Here is a 19326-nt window from a genome sequence, read left to right as displayed (position 1 = left end):
TTAAACACACCACAGTAACTTAGTAACATAGTAATGATTACAGAAAAAGACCAAATGATCCATCCAGTCTGACCAGCAAATTTCTTATAGTAGTAACTGTCACTCCATCCAGGTTACCCCCATGTCTTTGTTAAGGGTAGTAACTGCCTTTCCATGCTGGCTATCCCCAAACCCTATGTCAAGAGTACTAATATTTATAATCAAAACCAAGCAACTGTCAAACCCATAATAAAATTACTACCAGCAACATTATTACAGGGTGAACAGATAATTCAGACAATGCTGCTTGAACGTGCTTTGCTTATTGCCTTGATCTCTTAGATACAGATACATCTATACAGTATACATAGCTTTCTTGTATATATTTATTAATTTAAACAATTTCTATCCTACTCGATCACCAGTCATAAAATCAGTTAACATCATGACAAACAATAGATGAACTGCACCCAAAAAAGATGACCAAACAATAAAAAGCCCCAAGTGTCAATACTGCAAAGAGTCTGACCAGACATTTCCAGAAGTTCTTCAGTACTCTTGCATATGTGTAATGCAAAAAGTATCATCATTAAATTCATAAAAGCATGGTGCATTATCAATTACTACAAATTCACAAGTGCCCGAGAGAATAATCAAGTCTTAAGAGACTTCCTAAACTGACCAACAGATAAAGCAGATTTTATCAATTCTGGCAATTCAATAAACTATTAAAATGTTTAGCATAGGCAGACCCCAAAATATATATCAATTCGTCATTATTCATATGATCATTTCAATAGCATTTATCATATTGGCAAGGAAGAAATGACTGCATTGTCAAATGGTCTAGTTTAACCAATCAAGATTATTGCTAAAACAAAAGTGTCCTAGGCAGGTTTATACAAATGGAATACCGCATTGAAATTTGTTTTATAATTAGTAGAGATGTACCAAAAATTATTTAAATTTTTATAGGACAATCAGATGAAATATCAAGTGATAGAAGATTTCCTCCTATAATAGGCTGCTTTGATGTCCTGCCATGCTGTTCTCTCTAGGAAAGCACATGCAATTGCTTACGAATTTCTTCAGGGAACGTTGCGCTTGATTGGAACATCTCAAGATTGCCGGAGGAGATAGTCTTCCTAGACATCCATAATTGATTATAAAATACCAGAAGTTAGGAAAGGTAATAAAGGCCAGGTAATGGGTGACCTCTATGATGCTGGCTTTTGGGTAGGGTGAACTCAGTACTTGTCTGGGGTACCCTGAGATATGGGGCTCTGCCAAAATTCTCCAATAGCAGGACAAATGCCCAAGGCCCTGCAGCTTCCAGGAGCCCTGTCATCTCCTGCGTGAAACATATCTCTCCAGTCTAGCTATAGGGAAGACCCATTAACATGGTAGCCCTGCTGGCCAGGCTCCGATTTGTTAAATGCATTATGACATTCAACCAATCAGAATCTGGCCCATACAACTTCTGTGTTGCTGTGCTTGTTACACTTCCAGCACAGCCATAAATGAAGAACAGGAGGGGCTAACTCCATGTAAAGGAAGAGTTGTGCCTTCCTGCTCAGAGCTGCTACTTTTGGCCTCCCTTGGACCCAATACTACTTTCAATCCTGCTCCCAGTGCTACCTTCCACATCCATCCATATATCAGGCAAGCCTGAAACTGAAAAAAAGAGGTAGCCCCATGTCTCAGCACATGAGGACTCCTCGTGAAATGGATACATTTTGACTGAAACTGCCTCCAGTAAGAAGGAGGGAGGGATTAAGGAAGTTTCTATGAAACTTTGGTTCTGGTCAACACAGACAGGGGAATGGGGATCATGAGGATTTTATTGGGGGAATAGAGATCTAGGGGATGCAACTGTGTGAGAGGGAAGAAGGAAACTTTGGCGATATTACTGAGTGAAATAGGTGGTAGATATCTTGGAGATACTATTGAGATGGGGGAGATGGAGGTCTTAGTAGTGCTACTGGGTGAGGTGGGATGGGGATGCAACCAGGAAGGAGAGAGGGAAGGGAGGTAGAGAAGGGGGAGAAAATTCCTGGAGAGAATGCAAGAGAAGGAGCATCAGTGCCTGGAAGGAGAGAGCATAGAAAAGGAAAACAACATTTGAAATAATCCAAATGAAAATATAAACAAAAATTAAAGAGCAAAATAGAAAAAAAAATAACAAGCAAAACAAGAAAAGTGAAAATGCAAAAAAATGGGAAAAAATTCCCCAACTCCTAAAAATGTTTTACTGGTGTCTAAGTTTTCTAAATATTTTTTTTCAAACCTGCCTTGTGGCCTGTAGGAACACCTGTAGCCAAGTATGCTGGTTTTGGTCTGGGGAGGAGGGCTACAGAGTGTAAAAGTACATTTATAAGTGGGGGGGGGTGGAGAGAAAAAATGTATATTAAAATACATCACTGGTGGAGATCAATGGAGGGTCCACCATAAACAATTTTTTTCTTAGAACACCATTTACTCTAGAGCTGGTCCTGACACGTAGAGCAACTCTCAGGTCTTCCCTTAATTCCTCATAGAAAGTCATCACAGTTCTAGAGTTCAACTTGAACTATACTAAACCTTCTTTTTCAGAAAGTCCTAATAAAATATACCTAAAAATGAGGATATGGGGTGGATTTCCATAAGATTTATCCAGCTAAAGTCTGAGGTTAGTCAGAAAAATCTAATCAGATAAAAATCTGCCTTCCCCTGACCAGCTAAATTTATGTACATAAAATCATAAGGCATGCAAATTTAGCTGGCCAGAAAAGTGACAGGCTAGAAGTGTTCCTAAGCAGATTAAAGAGTTAGCAAGTTAACATGCATTTTCATAAAAACACAGAATATGACAATTTGCCCATCTACATCTCCTCTACAGCTTTATAATGGAGTTGTGTTTTAAAAAAATGTGCTTCCCAACCAAAAATGCTCATTTTAGTTTGTTTTATTAAACCTAAAACAAGTTGATAATGGCCCCGAAAAAAATGAAATTTTCATTTTTATTCATCATGGAAAATTTAAAAAGCTAAAATGAAATTTGGCCAAGAAAATGTTGCGTGTCCCAGCCACTTTGGTGCCACGGTCGGGCCTGCTCACCTCGCGCTGCCCTCCACCAGTTCCAGCCGCAGCCGCAGCCGCCAGCTCCCGACGTCCTCGATGCTCTCTCCATGTGTCCTCTGCCTCTTCCATGCCACAGGCCTCTCAGCGGAGCTCCCATAGGGGCTCCGCGTCCTCCATCTCCTCGGCCCCGCCCCTAGGCAGCGGTCAACGTGGCAGTAGGCAGGCAAAGGTCAGGTCCAGATAGCGGTCAGTCATAGTCAGGCAAGCCTTGGCAATCGGGTTGACACCTTGGTGTTTCAAGTTTGCCTGTTCCTTGCTCCTGTGCCTTGCCTGTGTACCAGTGTCTCCTTGTTCCAGCGTCTCCTGTATTCCAGCGTCTCCTTTGGACTGATTCTTGGTACTGACATCTGCTTGCCTGACTACGACTGACCGCTGCCTGGACCTGACCTTTGCCTGCCTACTGACCATGTTGACTACTGCCTAGAACTGCCCTCTGCCTGCCTGACCACATTTACCGCCACCTGGAACTGACCCTCGCTTGCCTTGACTACACTCGGACTGACCTTGGATTTGACCCTTGCTTTGGCTGACCACTTCTGGACGGATACCCTGGCTTTGACCCTTGCACTTCACTCGGACACTCTCTTCTTGCCTTCTGTGACCACCATACCGACCTGCTTGGACTCTGCCTACGGCCCTCATCCGATCAGGCCCACAGGTGCTGCCTGTTCCCCCTGGAAGGCTTCTTGAACTGTTACCTCCCTGAGGTCTCCGGTGTCTCCAGTTCAGGTCTGGTCCATCCTCTCTGCATCAGCCACGCACCCTTACTCGTGGTGGGCACACCTCTCTGCTACCTCTCTGGGAGACCCTCTGAGGCCCACCTAAGACCAGGTGGTCTGGGTACCCAAGGGCTCAACCTGCAGAATCCCAGGACTGTTATTGGCGAAGCTCCAGCCAGCCTCTGTCTCCTCGTGTGCTCCGCCTCCTGGTGGCAGACGCTCTCTGGGTCCGACCAGAGGGCCATACCAATCCTGCACCAGCCAAGGGTCCACCTCCAGTGCAACAGGTTGCCAAGGCCATGGACTCGGCGGAGCCTCTGGCATTGCAGGCCATCCCTGGTCTGGTCAGTCGTGTCCGAGATCAACAACGGATCATGGAAACATTGGCCTCCTCTGTGGAAAAGATGCGTTCTCAATTGGAGAATCAGCCATGGCCAACCCAGGGGCTCTTGCCCATATCTTGTCCTCATGGGGATCACTGGCCCTCCCAGCTCCACCCTGTTTCAATGGGGATCCTCATCTCTGTTGAGGTTTTATTTATCAATGCTACATGCAGTTCTCACTGCAACCTTCGCTCTTCCCAGATGAAGTGACCAAGATCACATTCATCCTCTCGCATCTTGAAGGGAAGGCCCTGGCATGGGCTTCCTCACTCTGGGAGTGCCCTGACGCAATTCTATGTCAGCTCCCTCAGTCTATCTCCATCTTCCGATGCACCTTTGAGGACCCAGGCTGACAGGCGGTCGCTGGCCACTACCTACTCCACCTCCGTCAAGGTTCACACCTGCTTGCCGAATATTTGGTGGATTTCTGAACTCTGGCAACAGAGTTAGGATGGCAGGAGGACTGACTGCGGGCACTCTACCTCGAGGGACTGTCTCCTGTCCTTAAAGATGAGCTGGCCGGGGTCACGTGGGATGATTTGCTAGGGAGGACGTGTTCTCCCTGAGCTCCGGGTGCCACGGACTTTATCATATCCTAACTACCCCTTTGAGTTGGCGAATCGGTACCGGCTGCGCTTGTCTGGGTACGGCTCATGTCGATAGTGCATTATATGTACAAATCTCCGCAAATGATGGCTGCACGCGGTGGGAAACGGGAGAAGGATAAAGACAAGGTGAAACCCGCGGATTCTAAAATGGCGGCGAGCCCCGGCGATGCAGGCCCGGTGCTGGCGACGCCGCTTACAGTGGAAACCCTTAAGGCTACGCTGGATTCCACTTTAGACCTTAAACTGGCGGGGATAACCCATCAACTTGAGGAGGTGAAATCCTCTCTGGCAGATCTTCAGCCGCGGCTCGACGGCCTGGAAGAAAGGATTGTCGGGCTGGAAGAGGGGCTCCAGGCCACTACGGAGAAACATGGCGCGCACGACAAAACTCTCCAGGACTGTTTGCAAAAAATGGACGACTTGGAGAACCGCCTTCGAAGAGACAATTTGAGATTTCTAGGGCTCCCAGAGACAGTGGATGAAGGTGGTCTGTGGGACTTTTTGGAGGAATGGCTCCCGGTGGCGGTAGGTCTCCCGGACTTGCAAGGGGCACTTAAAGTGGAAAGAGCGCATAGACTAGGGACACGCCGGGACTCAGGCAAGCGCCCTCGCATAGCCATAGCGAAAATTCTTAATTCAGCTATTAAACAGAAAATATGGATGGCTTACAGGCGAAGTCCAGAGGCGAAATACAAGAGCCATAATGTGCGGATAACGCAGGACTATTCTGTGCAAGTTTCGCAACAAAGGAAAATATTTTCGCCATTGTGTTCTCAGCTTTTCGAGAAACGTATCAAATTTGCCCTCCTCTATCCTGCTACGTTGAAAGTCGGGTGGGAAGGAAAAACCCACATTTTCAAGACACCTGAGGAGGCGAAAAAGTTTGTGAGCACCTTGACAGCAGGATCAGGGTCGAACTTGTGAAGGGCTAAGCTCTACCGATCGCATGCCAGGACCTTGGCTGGAGCGGGGCCCCGCCGCCATGAGTCACCTCATTTCACTCCTACTTCGACATGGCTGGCCCTGCCGGAGAGGGCTGCAGCTACCCTATCTCGGCGGCACGCATGGGAAGGAGGATACAAAGCATGTGAAATACTGGCTGGCATGTTTTTCTGCATTTGTTCTGCACTTAACTGCTTCTGGACTTAAAGTTGGTCTTAACGTTGGACTGTTTGTTTCATTATGATTCCTGTGGGGGATTTGGATCGGGTTATTGTTGTCCGTGGCACCCGGACATCCTAAGCGGACCTCCTGGATCGGGTGCACCTTTTGGGCCCATTCGGTGGCATGACCTTTGTGCTTCAATGGGGTAGGGGGGGGTTGGGGGGGGGAGGAGAGGGGGGGAGGGATTCTGCTTGGGTGTTTCTATGTATGATGTGTGTGCGGGTGTGGGGATGTGAGGTCGGGGTGAATGTACAGTGCGAATGGGCCGGGTTTCCGGTCGGTACAGATGGGAGACAATTTCTGCAGCCGAAGTCTGGTGGGCACCATCTGGCGATGGAGGGCGGCTGGGACCCTCTGTCTCCGGCGGTATTGCAACAGCTCTGGTTTAGCTTACATATTTTTTTTTGACAGACCCATGATGAAAATAATTTCATGGAATGTACATGGCATGGGATCTCCCATTCAACATAAGAAAATCTTAACCCATTTAAAACGTTTACATGGGGACATTGCTTGTATACAGGAAACTCATCTTACTTCTATTGAGAGTCAAAAGTTGAAAAGAGACTGGGTGAGGGACTGTTTTTACGATGCGTCCACTCACCGTAAGGCCGGCGTAGCTATACTGATTAGCAAGTTTGCAGCTTTGGAAGTGGACCGAACTATTGCTGACCCGGACGGCCACTATGTGTTGGTAATAGGGATGTGGAATGGGCAAAAGGTCACTATTGGGAATGTGTACACGCCCACTGACAATCCACAAAAATACTTAAGTAAATTCGCTGACATTCTCCTTTCTCACCAGGAGGGTCTTCTGTGTATTGCAGGTGATTTTAATTGTGTGATGGACAATACATTAGACAGATCGTCGCAGAGTGGGACCCGTTTGGGAAAAAGGGGAGAAGGGGTGAACAAATTTTGTGAAGTGACTGGACTGTTAGATATTTGGTGAGTCCTCCACCCCATGGACCGGGACTATACGTTTTACTCGAACCCACACCAGACGTTCTCTCGCATAGACTATATCTTGCTGGCCCAAGAGGCTTTTGGGAAAGTAGACAAGGCGGAGATTGAGAATCCGGTTATCTCGGATCACTCTCCTATTTCGCTGGTCCTTAATATCGGTCAAAAATCTGGAGGGGATAAATGGTGGCGATTTCCCAATAATTTGAAGGGGGACAGGGAGTTTCGCCAGTTTTTGCTGACCAAGTGGACAGACTTTGCGAGGGACAATGCCCAACACGTGAATCAACCTCAGTTGTTTTGGGAAACGGGGAAAGCCGTGTTGCGAGGCGAAATCATTAGCTTTGTTAGTGCCCGGAATAAGTGCCTTACGAACGATATCCTCCGCTTAGATGCCCAGACCAGGCAGGCTCGACAGAGATTTCTTTCTACCCCTTCGGAGACACACAGGCAGGCTTACTTTCATCTCCTCCATCAGTTCAACACTGCCCTGCACAAGCGAGCTAGTAATGCCCTCCAAGTGGCCCATCACAATTTTTTCCGTTATGGGAATAAGGTAGGACGGCCTCTGGCCAATCTGGTGCGCAGGGCTAGAGCTCGCAATGCGATACAGGCCATGATTAACCCTCAGGGGCAGAGAGTCACGGACCTAAAGGCTATTGGAACCGTATTTCACTCTTTTTACACTACTTTATATGCGGCAGACCCCACCCCAGGGACAGGAGAGGAACTGTCTTTCTTTTCAGACTTACACACACCGTGCTTGTCATCTTCCCAGAGAGAGTTTCTCAATCGTCCTATTCAGACTTACGAGGTACTAAAGGTTATAACTGACATGGCTTCGGGTAAATCGCCAGGGCCTGACGGATACTCATATGACTTTTTTAAGATGATGAGGGACCCCCTGACAGTCCCTTTAACGAACTTTTATGTGGATGGACTGTTGCAGCAAAGTTTCCCAATGGGGTTCAACTCTGCACACATTATCGTTTTACCAAAACCGGGCAAGGATCCCCAAAAACCAGAGTCTTACCGACCCATCTCTCTGCTGAACAGCGACTTAAAGATTCTGGCGAAAGTCTTGGCAGACAGATTAGCATTGCTGTTACCGCAATTAATCATGGAACAGCAGGTGGGTTTTGTTAAAGGTCGATCAGCTACCGGTCACATTGTGAAATTATTATCTGCAATGAAGTTGTGTCAGCAACATAAGGTGCCTGCGTTGGCTATCGGGTTTGACAGTGAAAAGGCATTTGATAGGGTAGCCTGGCCCTCATGTTTTCCGTTCTGGAGCATTATGGTATAGCGGGGAATTTTGTGTCTTATTTGGAGCTCTTATATCATCATCCCCAATCCCGTATTATGACCAATGAGTCGTTGTCGGACCCAGTGTCCATCCAGAGGGGAGTGCGTCAGGGTTGCCCCTTGTCCCCCCTTCTATATATTCTCACCATAGACCCTTTATTACGTAAGATCATGCAGCACCCGGACATCCATGGCTTCAGCAAACTTGGACACTCTTTTAAAGTGGCGGCATTCGCCGACGATGTCCTTGTATTTTTGACCCAACCACACCGCTCTTTGTTCTATTTGTTACAACTGCAGGAACAATTTGGGGTATTTGCTGGTCTTAAGATAAACAGGGACAAGTCAGAAGCACTGGATGTGGGGTGTACTCTAAGGGAAGGCTGGGATGGGGAGTTCTCATTAAAATGGGCGTCCGACACCCTTAAATACCTGGGGATTATGATACCCAACCAGTTGGACTCTATCTATCAGCTGAACATTCAGCCCAAGCTGACTTCTACGTTAGATACCTTGACCAAGTGGAAGACATTACCTCTGTCGTTACGGGGCAGGGTACGTCTCTATCAGATGATGATAGTGCCGAAATGGCTTTATACCCTGCAAATGTTACCAATTTGCCTCTCCACAGCTGATTTGACTGTACTGACTCAGGCTCTCAGAACTTTCTTGTGGGGGGGGCAAGAGGGCTCGCGTACCTCTAAAGATGTTATACCTTCCCCAAGAGCAGGGAGGATTGGGATTACCTAACCTACAAAAGTATAACCTAGCCTGTAACCTACGTTTTGTAAGGGATTGGATATTCGGTTCTTCTTTTTTTCTGCCCTACTCCGTACTACAGCTCTGGTATGAGGTCCCTTCGTTAAACTCTTTGCTTCACGCAAAGTCCTCAGACGTACCGCCCTATCTTAAAGCTCATCTCCTAGTGACCACATGCCGGGCAGCTTGGGCCAGTCTCTGCAAAATGTTCCATCAGCCACCAGGTATCACACCCTTTTTACATATACAGGATAACGGATACTTTTTGCCTGGAGTTGGGGACACGCCCTTTAAGCGATGGTCCCTGGAGGGTCTCAAATTTCTTTTCCAGTTGTTTGACCCGCTCACAGGGATTCTATATAGTTTTGCTGATCTTCAGAAACAATTTCATCTCTCGCACGCTGATTTTTATGCCTTCTTACAAATTCGGCATTTTATGCAATCTTGTGCACGGCACTGGAATGACACCCAATGCCTTACTGCACTACAACACCTTCTCCATACAGGGTCTCATAAGCCCCCCAAGATCTCGGTTTTTTATAAGGAACTGGCTCAACCGCGGGAGAAGAATCATTTACAATTTCTGTATCAGAGATGGTCCGCTTGGACTGAGCTGGATATAACTTATGAGGATTTTTTGAAATGTTTTGTGACCATTCCTGATATTTCCATTAATGAGGACATGAGGGAGACCCAATTCAAATTTCTATGGCAAGGGTATATCCCTCCTCTTCAAGCTCATAAGGCTAGCCTCTGCGATTCCCCTCTTTGCAAAAAATGTGGAATCTCGCCAGGTACATTCACACATGTTTTCTGGACTTGCCCAAATATCCAATCTTTGTGGCAGGAGATTAGTTTGTTTTGTGCTCGTCTTTGGCATTGCCAGCTTCCATTGACACCTGAATTTTGGTTGTTTGGGGTCATGAAACGGGATCTTCAGCCTGGTCCTCGTAGAGCCTTTTTGACAGCCTTTCTGCTTAAGGCAGCTCTCATAGGCAGGAAAGTGATACTTACTAAATGGCTGGATGACGCCGCCCCAACGTGGGATATGTGGTTTAAACTTTTTCTTGGACTCTTTACTCACGAAATGTATGTTGGTAATCACCAGTCTTCTTCTCGTATTTCAGACACTACGCATACCTGGGCACCCTTTCTCAAGTACCTACAACCTAAAACGGGGTAATGTAGCGGGTTACCCGCAGTGTCCTCTGCGAGACACTAGTATCCCCCTAAGGATCACAGAGACCATACACCCAAGTGGGAGGGGGGGGGGAGTAGGAGATGTAGGGCGGGCTGGGGGAGGGAGGGGGGTTGGGGCGTAGATTACGTTGGGATTGGTGGTTCAATAAGTATTACATTACCACTTAAGGATAAGATAGGGTGATCAGTTTCACTATATGTTTTGGTCGTTGCATGAAATGTTGCATCTGCAGTTTTATTATGTTTTCTTATGTATATTTGCGATGTTTTTAGCTTTGGGCTATTTTTCACATTGCTCAACACTGTTTGGTAGAGTATACTTTGTAACCATTATATGTTGATGTATGTTACTGGTCCCATATAGGGGATCGTGTGGAACAAAAACACAAAAACCCAATAAAAAGAGTTATAAAAAAAAAAAAAAAGATGAGCTGGCCACCCAGCAGATCTCTACATCTTTGGAAGACCAGATTTCTCTGGTCAGAAGGATCAACTACCATCTTCGGCAACGGCATCAGGAGGTAAGGGTTCTGCGACCTCCTGCCCTATGGCTACACCATTCTGTGAGTCCCTGGTTGAAGGCCTTACCAGCGGCCCCTCAATCTCCCGAGGAACCAATGCAGATTAACTGTGGCCGCCTGATTCTGGAAGAACATCTCTGATGAAGAAAATCTGGCCTCTGCCTGTATTGCGGTGGCTCCAGTCATCTTCTCCAGACTTGTCCAGTGCATCTGGGAAACTCCAAAGCCTGAGCGCAGCAGGGGTCCCGAGCTTGGGCACTACAGTTTCTGGCCCTCAACTGTTGCTGCTGGTCTCCCTCCTCAGAGAGTCACGTTCGTGCACCACCACCACTCTCGTGGACACTGGGGAGAGTGGAAATTTAATTTTAGAAGAGATTGTCACACTCCTTCAGATACCAGTTCAACCATTGGATGTACCACTACGTATTGCCTCATTTCAGGGAAAACCTCTCCCCTATCGTATCATGCACCATACCCCAGCTATCCACCTCACCGTTGGGACTCTTCATGACGAGGACATCTCCCTCCTGATCCTGAAACAATCAACACACCCTGTAGTCCTTGGACTTCCTTGGTTCCAGTTACATGCACCCCACTTCGACTGGCAATCCCTGCAACTCACCCAGTGGGGCCCTCGATGCCAAACCCAGTGTTTACGGCAAGTGTCTCCATCTATATCAGTCTTAAGCTCTTCAACCCTTCCCAGGTTACCTGCTCCATACGGAATTTAAAGACGTGTCCTCCAAACAGAACGCCAATATCCTGCCTTCGCTTCGGAAGTTTAACTGCCCCATTGAACTCCTACCTGGTGCCATGCCTCCCAAGGCAGAACTTAAGAACATAAGAACATAAGAAAATGCCATACTGGGTCAGACCAAGGGTCCATCAAGCCCAGCATTCTGTTTCCAACAGTGGCCAATCCAGGCCATAAGAACCTGGCAAGTACCCAAAAACTAAGTCTATTTCATGTAACCATTACTAATGGTAGTGGCTATTCTCTAAGTGAACTTAATAGCAAGTAATGGACTTCTCCTCCAAGAACTTATCCAATCCTTTTTTAAACACAGCTATACCAACTGCACTAACCACATTCTCTGGCAACAAATTCCAGAGTTTAATTGTGCGTTGAGTAAAAAAGAACTTTCTCCAATTAGTTTTAAATGTGCCCCATGCTAACTTCATGGAGTGCCCCCTAGTCTTTCTACTATCCGAAAGAGTAAATAACCGATTCACATCTACCCGTTCTAGACCTCTCATGATTTTAAACACCTCTATCATATCCCCCCTCAGTCGTCTCTTCTCCAAGCTGAAAAGTCCTAACCTCTTTAGTCTTTCCTCATAGGGGAGTTGTTCCATTCCCCTTATCATTTTGGTAGCCCTTCTCTGTACCTTCTCCATCGCAATTATATCTTTTTTGAGATGCGGCGACCAGAATTGTACACAGTATTCAAGGTGCGGTGTCACCATGGAGCGATACAGAGGCATTATGACATTTTCCGTTTTATTCACCATTCCTTTTCTAATAATTCCCAACATTCTGTTTGCTTTTTTGACTGCCGCAGCACACTGCACCAACGATTTCAATGTGTTATCCACTATGACACCTAGATCTCTTTCTTGGGTTGTAGCACCTAATATGGAACCCAACATTGTGTAATTATAGCATGGGTTATTTTTCCCTATATGCATCACCTTGCACTTATCCACATTAAATTTCATCTGCCATTTGGATGCCCAATTTTCCAGTCTCACAAAGTCTTCCTGCAATTTTGCACAATCTGCTTGTGATTTAACTACTCTGAACAATTTTGTGTCATCTGCAAATTTGATTATCTCACTCGTCGTATTTCTTTCCAGATCATTTATAAATATATTGAACAGTAAGGGTCCCAATACAGATCCCTGAGGCACTCCACTGTCCACTCCCTTCCACTGAGAAAATTGCTCATGTAATCCTGCTCTCTGTTTTCTGTCTTTTAGCCAGTTTGCAATCCACGAAAGGACATCGCCACCTATCCCATGACTTTTTACTTTTCCTAGAAGCCTCTCATGAGGCTTTCACTCCCAGAGACTCAAGCAATGTCGACATACATCAAAGAAAATTTAGCCAAAGTGTTCATAAGACCCTCTACCTCCCCGGCACGTGCTGGGTTCTTCTTTGTAAAGAAAAAGGATGGTAGTCTAAGACCATGCATAGACGACAGAGGTTTGAAAGCAGTAACATGAAAGGACCGGTACCTACTGCCACTTATCAGTGAACCTTTCGACCGCCTACAGGGTGCACAAATCTTTATTAAATTAGATCTACGTGGGGCATATAACCTAGTACGGATTCAACCGGAAGATATCTGGAAGACCGCCTTCAACATGAGAGATGGACACTACAAGTACATAGTAATGCCCTTTGGGTTATGCAACACCCTTCCAGTCTTCCAGCGGCTAATGAGCGAGATTTTCTGGGATCTTTTGTACTAATTCATCGTGGTATATCTGGATGATATACTAATCTTCTCCAAAGATCTGAAGTCTCACGGTTCCCACGTTCAAACAGTCCTCCAGCATCTCAGAGACCACCATCTCTATGCTAAATTGGAGAAGTGTCTTTTTGAGCAATCCAGTCTCCCATTCCTGGGCTACATCATCTCTATCAACAATCAATGGTACCACAAGTATAATTTAAACACATTATGTTTGTGCACAACCAAATATATGTAGGCCCCTTACTTTAAGGGTCTGTATTGTGCAACAGACTCTATTCTTGTATAGGGTCACCTTGCTTTAATTTAAATTATCTGTTTTTAGTTATTTTTTCTATTTCCTTTTATCATAAAATCGATAGTCACACAATCTCCGTAATTATAAGGAGGGGACACAAATACTCATCTACTCCATGGTAGTTCACCCTTTTTAGCTGTGTTTCGGACGATGTCGTCCTGCTTCAGGGGGTGTCCTTCAAAGTTTCTTTTTGAGAGCGTCGTAAGGCAGCCTTCTGTAAATTCCTTGGTATTGCTTCTTCTTTATAATCCACTGCAGTCCCAGACGCAGACGCAGCCCAATGGGACTGCAGTGGATTATAAAGAAGAAGCAATACCAAGGAATTTACAGAAGGCTGCCTTACGACGCTCTCAAAAAGAAACTTTGAAGGACACCCCCTGAAGCAAGACGACATCGTCCGAAACACAGCTAAAAAGGGTGAACTACCATGGAGTAGATGAGTATTTGTGTCCCCTCCTTATAATTACGGAGATTGTGTGACTATCGATTTTATGATAAAAGGAAATAGAAAAAATAACTAAAAACAGATAATTTAAATTAAAGCAAGGTGACCCTATACAAGAATAGAGTCTGTTGCACAATACAGACCCTTAAAGTAAGGGGCCTACATATATTTGGTTGTGCACAAACATAATGTGTTTAAATTATACTTGTGGTACCATTGATTGTTGATATCGTTGCTAAACGGTTCGGTACACTAGAATACAGTGGTGTTGGGTTATAGGGATGTGCAGAGCAAAATTTTATGTTCATATTTTTTATGTCCGAAAGGGGGTCCCACTTGCGGCCAATATGGACATAAAAAAAATCCAATGAGTTGGGTATATGTACATATGTGCAAAAAAAAAATTTAAACCCCCTCACCCTCCTTAATCCCCCCCACCAGACTTACCACAACTCCCTGGTGATGGAGCGAGCTGTGAGGACGTCACTTCTGCAATCCTTGGCGAGAAGCATGTGACGTCGGTGGCACGTCGAGTGACGCGGCGTCACGTGATTCCCGGCTCGTTCGCGCCGGATGGCTCGTTCGGCCCAAAAAGAACTTTTGGCCAGCTTGGGGGGGCCTCCTGACCCCCTCAAGCTGGCCAAAAGTTCTTTTTGGGCCGAACGAGCCGTCCGGCGCGAACTTGCCGGGAATCACGTGGCGCCGCGTCACTCAGACGCGGCGTCACGTGATTCCCGGCAAGTTCGCGCCGGACGGCTCGTTCGGCCCAAAAAGAACTTTTGGCCAGCTTGGGGGGGCCTCCTGACCCCCTCAAGCTGGCCAAAAGTTCTTTTTGGGCCGAACGAGCCGTCCGGCGCGAACGAGCCGGGAATCACGTGACGCCGACGTCACGTGATTCCCGGCAAGTTCGCGCCGGACGGCTCGTTCGGCCCAAAAAGAACTTTTGGCCAGCTTGGGGGGGCCTCCTGACCCCCCCAAGCTGGCCAAAAGTTCTTTTTGGGCCGAACGAGCCGTCCGGCGCGAACGAGCCGGGAATCACGTGACGCCGGCGTCACTCGACGTGCCGCCGACGTCACATGCTTCTCGCCAAGGATTGCAGAAATGGCGTCCTCACTCCTCGCTCCATCACCAGGGAGTTGTGGTAAGTCGGGGGGGGGGGAATTAAGGAGGGTGAGGGGGTTTAAATTTTTATTTTGGCTCAACAATCGCGATTTCCCACATATCGAACATATCTATGTTCGATATGTGGGAAATCCGATCGTTTATGTCGAATCAATTTTTTAAGTAAAAAAAAAATATGAGTTGCGTTTTACTAATGCGGTCAATCCGAATGCACACCCCTATTGGGTTATTTATGTTGTGATTGATATCCTACATCATCTCTAACCATGGGTTCACCAAGGACCCCGACAAACTCCAGGGTATTTGAGATTGGCCTCAACCAGTGGGTCTCCGAGCCCTACAAAGATTCCTTGGCTTTACAAATTACTAGTAAAACTTCATCGCCAATTAATCCACGCTGGCCACTCCACTCATCACCATGACAAGGAAGGGATGTGATCCTCAAGTGTGGAGCCCCAAGGCACAATCAGTGTTCCATGCCTTGAAAGAGGCCTTCTGCACTGGTCTGTGTTTACGTCACCCGGATCCAAACCGCCCCTTCATAATCGAAGTCGATGCATCCGCTATTGGAGCAGGAGCGGTCTTGAGACAATACTCCACCAAGGGAACCCTGGTCCCATGTTCCTTTTATTCACACAAGTTCTTTCCCACAGAACAAAATTATACCATAGGGAACCGTGAACTCCTAGCAGTAAAATTTTCACTCCAGGAATGGCGTCCCTGGCTTGAAGGGATGCAATACAGGTTCACGATATATACCGACTATAAAAACCTGGAGCATCTAAAAGAGGGTCAGTTACTCAACCCGAGACAAGTCCGCTGGGCCCTTTTTTTTGCACGCTTTAACTTCGAGCTCCGCTATCGCCCGGTGGTGAAAAATGTTCGTGCATGGCCCGCGTCAGTTTTAAAGATGGCGCCGGCCATCCAGTGCTCCTACCATGTGACAGGGGCTGGCCAATGGCAAGGATAACCTGTCACATGGTAAGGGCAAAGGGCCATCGGCGCCATTTTTATTTGTGCAGTCGATGGCCTGAGAGCAGGAGATCGCTCCCCGCGCCCCCCACTGGACCACCAGGTAATTTTAAAACGTTTTTGGGGGGTCGGGAGGGTGGGGGAAGCTAAGGGGTCAGTTTTTAAGGATCAGGATGGGTTTTTTGTTTATCGGCTCGAGCGCAGCCGATAAACAAAAACCCAATCGGGCCGGACGATAACAATTTTAAGATTTGAACCGGAACCGATCAGATTCTGGTTCCGATTCACATCTCTATAAAATATAACACAAAAGACCATATTCAGTTCATTCTGAATAGAATAGAATAGAATTCTGAATAGAATAGATTCTGAATAGAATGAACTGAAAATGGCCTTCTACAACAATAACTGAAAATTTTCAGGTATTTTTGTATTCATTGTTAGACTTTTTAAAAAGGCCTCCTGCAGCCCTTGAAGCAATCTCTCTCCCTGCCTGGCTAGGCATTCCTGGGCACCTCCTGCCCCCTATTATAATCTGCCAGGGCTGGAGAAGTCTTTCCCAGACCCCACTTAACACCTTCCTGTAATCCTTGAAAAATCCCTAAAAGCAAGAGCACAGCCTTCTCCCTCCCACCCCAGTTCCAGGATTTAAAAAATGGCCCTGTCTACCTGGAGGCCAGCACCAAAGTAACGCCACTTCGGTGCCTGCCTCTAATGTAGCTGGCACCATTTTGTGGTATAGCCAAACAAAATCCTGATATACCCCTCAGGCAGGAAAGAGGGAAAGCCTGGACTGGCAAATTTAAGCTTGCTCTAGGAGTCCCTAAAATTGACTAGCCAAATAAGGTAGCTAGTAATCAGACCTCTCCGCCTGGCTTTCTCTCCATTACCTCAACTTAATGCTTTCCCCTCAGAAATGCCCAGAATTTGGCGGTCTAAAGTTAGCCATATTGTGAAACTCAGGAAGCTCAATGTAATCACTTAACCCAGTCAGTTTTCAAAGACTTAAATCTAGCTGGGCACGTTCTGAAAATTGATCCTTATATTAGTTGGATTTTTAGGCTTGTTCTGGAGCTTCGTATTTATTGCAAAACTGATGCTTTTATATGTTTTATATTTTATTTGTTTTATTGTTGGCATTTATATATATATATATATATATATATATATATATACTGTGGCACTGGGGCCACTTGACAGTGTCAGGATACTATATCTTACTAGATTCTTTGTTATAATTGGAATAGGAAAAGGTTAACTCTGTGTTGAATGTGAGGGAGTTTATAGATTGATGGGTCAAGAGAAGTCCAAGTAGATGTGTGCCAGAGGTATGAGTGGCAGTGTAGCTCTGATCTATAAGTAAGTGTGTTTTAGTGGTGTAAAAGGAAAGGGCTGGGTGTCTGAGGAAGGAATCAGGACAGGAGGCTCTGGAGGGTCCCTGCAAAGCGAATGGAGAAAGAACTGGTGCCTCAGTGAGAGGAGCTCTGAGAGAAGAGATCTGAAGAGTAAAATCTGGGGTGCTTCCCACAGCCCCTGAGTAAGTTTTGAGTATAGAGTTCAAGTGACGCCTGTCAGGTGTGAGAGAATGAGAAGCAAAAGGAGAGACCTTGAGAATGAGACTTTGGGGTGGGAGGAAGAACAATAGCTGCCTCTGAGAAGAAATTGTGAAATGAGACTGTGGGAAAGTGAGCTAGAGCTGCAGAGGTTCTGGGGAAATAGAGAAGATTACAGTGTAACATCGGGAGTGTGGACTGATTTTTTTTTGTTATCTGATCAAGATGGAAATGGATTGTGATTGAACCTGATGTTTTTCTTACCAGTATTTTTGTGTTTAGAATCAACTATATTTTGGAGCACAAGTAAAGTGTGGACATTGGACTTTGGGGGACACTGTCTTCAGCTCAGTTTGGGTCTTGCAGATGGCTCTGCCCCTCAGCCCACAATGTCCTGAGAGACTGGATGATACTCCTTGTCAGAACTGCTTCAGTGCTCCCTGGGGCTGGGAAGGTAACACCAGGGAAGGTGGGAATTACAATATATTATGGGTGTTACGATCCCGGTCACTTGCCTAGTGACCGGGCTCTTACCTGGCTCCGGGGCGCCGCGAACTGCCGGGTTTTTGGCCTCCAGGGCCGCATGGCAGCGGCGTCTCCTCGTGGAGACGCCGTCAGGAACTCCTCCCCCCAGATCGGGTACGCGCGCGCGTGAAGAGCCGGGTTTTGAGGCGTCTGCACCCGGATGGACAGACACGCCTCTTCTGATGTCAGCGAATTGAGCTGAGGATTTAAACTGGGACTTTTGAAGATGCAATTCGCCTTGCAACGAGGTCTCTCTTCGGAGTGCTAGTTGCCATCGTTCGTCTGCCTGCCTGGTTCCTGATCTCTGCCTGCCTGACTCCGGTATCGTTTGTTTGCCTGCCTGACTCCGGTATCGTCTGCCTGCCTGGTTCCTGATCTCTGCCTGCCTGACTCCGGTATCGTCTGCCTGCCTGACTCCGGTATCGTCTGCCTGCCTGGTTCCTGATCTCTGCCTGCCTGACTCCGGTATCGTCTGCCTGCCTGGTTCCTGATCTCTGCCTGCCTGACTCCGGTATCGTCTGCCTGCCTGGTTCCTGATCTCTGCCTGCCTGACTCCGGTATCGTCTGCCTGCCTGGTTCCTGATCTCTGCCTGCCTGACTCCGGTATCGTTTGTCTGCCTGGTTCCTGACCTCAGCTTGCCCAACTTTGGTTCCTTCTACTCGCCTGGTTCCTGATCCTTGCCTGTGTGACCCCTACTTTTCCTGCTTGCCGCCTGCCTTGACTACAGTTCGTGACCGTTACTTGTCTGCTTGCTGTCTGCCTAGCCTCTGGTTCGTATCTCGTCCTTGGATCCATCTGCTCTCACCTAAGACCCAGCGGTCCGGGTCCCTACGGGCTCCTCCCGGGGGGATCTTGGGCTTTCAGGGCGAAGACTCCTAAGTCCTTGCAACCCGGGCCTCAACAGCTCCTCTGGAGGGGTCACGAATTGCCAGGTGAAGATTCATCGTTTTCATCGAGTCTGCCTCCCGTCCGTCTCTCTGCGATGGTCGGCTCAAGGATCCACTTTCAGTTTGGACAATCACAACAGTTTGCAAGGCCATGGATCTGGCAGATCTCGCTGGTCTTCAGGCCATCCCAGGATTGGCACAACGCCTGGTACAGCAGCAACAGGTGTTGGACTCTTTAGTGGCTACGGTTGAGCGCATGGCTACTCGAATGGACAATGAACCTCCTGTGCAGGCCCCGGCTCCTGTTCCGGCTCCAGTAGTCACA

The 19326-nt window shown here is 47.0% G+C and overlaps 1 protein-coding gene across 1 annotated transcript in view; it reads left to right on the top strand.

The window, feature by feature from the left end:
• Positions 1 to 19326, top strand: part of NPSR1 (neuropeptide S receptor 1) — a 197691-nt gene that overhangs the window by 153153 nt on the left and 25212 nt on the right. The gene's annotated exons all lie outside the window — the stretch shown is intronic.

The sequence above is a fragment of the Rhinatrema bivittatum genome, chromosome 2 (genome assembly GCF_901001135.1).
Source record: "Rhinatrema bivittatum chromosome 2, aRhiBiv1.1, whole genome shotgun sequence".
Taxonomy (NCBI): domain Eukaryota; kingdom Metazoa; phylum Chordata; class Amphibia; order Gymnophiona; family Rhinatrematidae; genus Rhinatrema; species Rhinatrema bivittatum.
The sequence above is the reverse complement of the archived record's forward strand: the minus strand, read 5'-3'. Positions and strand labels throughout refer to the sequence as shown.